The sequence below is a fragment of the Borostomias antarcticus genome, assembly GCF_949987555.1.
Source record: "Borostomias antarcticus genome assembly, chromosome: 11".
Classification (NCBI taxonomy): domain Eukaryota; kingdom Metazoa; phylum Chordata; class Actinopteri; order Stomiiformes; family Stomiidae; genus Borostomias; species Borostomias antarcticus.
In genome coordinates this window covers 25,574,932-25,577,435 of record NC_140244.1, presented here as the reverse complement: position 1 = coordinate 25,577,435, position 2,504 = coordinate 25,574,932, and positions in this window count along the sequence as shown.

Genomic DNA, 2,504 nt, shown 5'->3' with positions numbered 1-2,504 from the left:
ATGAAGTTGTATTATAAACATGAATGTACATAATACTATTGAAGAACTATCCACAAGTACTCTGGAATGGACTGTCTGCCGGCTTGACCTTCCCACACTGGACTGGACGACTGCAGAGATAAACAATACTACTGTTTATATTTAGGACAGGCAACGTGTGGAGACTTGAATTAGTAATATTGTACAATTGTATCAGTATATTATATGTGTCAGAGGAGCAGAAATAATAAACATATATGGAATTTTAGCTGTATATATATATATATATATACACACACAATGATGTATTGTTTTCAAATGAAACATGCAGAGATATGAAAATGTCCATATTTATTGCTCTTATGATATAAAACATGTTCTTGCTGTCCGAACGTTTGGGTTTATTAATTGACATATATATTAGTAATCACGCCATGAATAAGGACACAGGATGACAGCGTTGGGAAGGATATAAACCGTCTTTATTCTAAAACATTTCAACACATATGTTCTGTACATGTTCTGCCCCATAGATGTACAATATGGAGCAACTAGGATGATGAAACACCAAGAATATGAACAGAAATGTACACACTCACAGAACACTATGATTAATAACAGCTATGGTGTCTTGGTCACGCACACACACGCTCGTGCGCACACACACACACGCAGGGTACACCAAGACATTGACTAATATTTAGATCCGAGTATCTTAGCATTGCATCTGTACAGTGCTATTCGTCAAACCATGCAAGTACTTCATCACATCAAGCAGCTCCTGGCGTGTGAGTGGGCTGATGGAGAGAACAGGTCTGTGTTTATAGATCAGAACAGGTCTGTGTGTATAGACCAGAGGAGATCTGTGTGCGTAGACCAGATGGTATATAGCAGGTCTGTGTGTATAGACCAGTGCAGGTCTCTGTGTGTGCGTAGACCAGATGGTATATAGACTAGCAGGTCTGTGTGTATAGACCAGAGCTGATCTGTGTGTAGACTTGCAGGTCTGTGTGTATAGACCAGGGAAGGTCTCTGTGTGTGCGTAGACCAGATGGTATATAGACTAGCAGGTCTGTGTGTATAGACCAGAGCAGATCTGTGTGTGTGCGTAGACCAGATGGTATATAGACTAGCAGGTCTGTGTGTATAGACCAGATCAGGTCTGTGTGTAGACTAGCAGGTCTGTGTGTATAGACCAGTGCAGGTCTCTGTGTGTGTGCGTAGACCAGATGGTATATAGACTAGCAGGTCTGTGTGTATAGACCAGGGAATGTCTGTGTGTGTGTGCGTAGACCAGATGGTATATAGACTAGCAGGTCTGTGTGTGCGTAGACCAGATGGTATATAGACTAGCCGGTCTGCGTGTATAGACCAGGGAAGGTCTGTGTGTGTAGACCAGATGGTATATAGACTAGCAGGTCTGTGTGTATAGACCAGTGCAGGTCTCTGTGTGTGTGTGTAGACCAGATGGTATATAGACTAGCAGGTCTGTGTGTATTGACCAGAGCAGATCTGTGTGTGCGTAGACCAGATTGTATAACGACAAGCAGGTCTGTGTGTATAGACCAGTGCAGGTCTCTGTGTGTGTGCGTAGACCAGATGGTATATAGCAGGTCTGTGTGTATAGACCAGGGAAGGTCTGTGTGTGTAGACCAGAGGGTATAGACCAGATGAGCTCTGTGCGCATAGACCAGAGCGAGTCTGTGTGTACAGATTAGCAGGTCTGAGTTTATAGACTGGTGGTCTGTGTATAGACTAGCAGGTCTGTGTTTATAGACCAGAGCAGGCTCTATTAATGATCTACAGAGCCTCAGCAGACAGGATTGAACCGGGCTGCACACTCTCACACACACACACACATACACATACACACACACACACACACACACACACACACACACACACACACACACACACACACACACACACAGACACACGCACGCACACACACACACACACACACACACACACACACACACACACACACACGTCATCGCTGCCTGGCTCTAATGGGGCCGTGACGCTCTGTGCTTCGTGTCTGTCTCTTTCTCAACCACGTCTCTCTCTCTCGCGTGCTCTCTCTCTTTCTTGCTCTCTCTCTTTCTTGCTCTCTCTCTCTTTCTTGCTATCTATCCATCTTTCTGTTTCTTTACTTCCTCTGTCTTTGACCCCTACTGTGTTAGCATACTATATCCATCCTTCAATCTGTGTCAGGCCAGCCCCCCTGTGCTTTGAGACTTGTGCTACAATGGAGAATGATCCTTTGTGCCCCTCCCTCCTCAACCCACCCCCCCCCCCCCTCCCTCCCCTGCACCCGACTCTCCAAGTCCCTCTGCTTGTTAGTCACTGGAGCATGGAGTTCTCCTCTCCTCTCCTCTCCTCTCCTCTCCTCTCCTCTCCTCTCCTCTCCTCTCCTCTCCTCTCCTCTCCTCTCCTCTCCTCTCCTCTCCTCTCCTCTCCTCTCCTCTCTCCAGTCTTCTCTTCCTCCCTACTTGCTCCTGTATCAGTCTGTCTCCGTCCTCGGC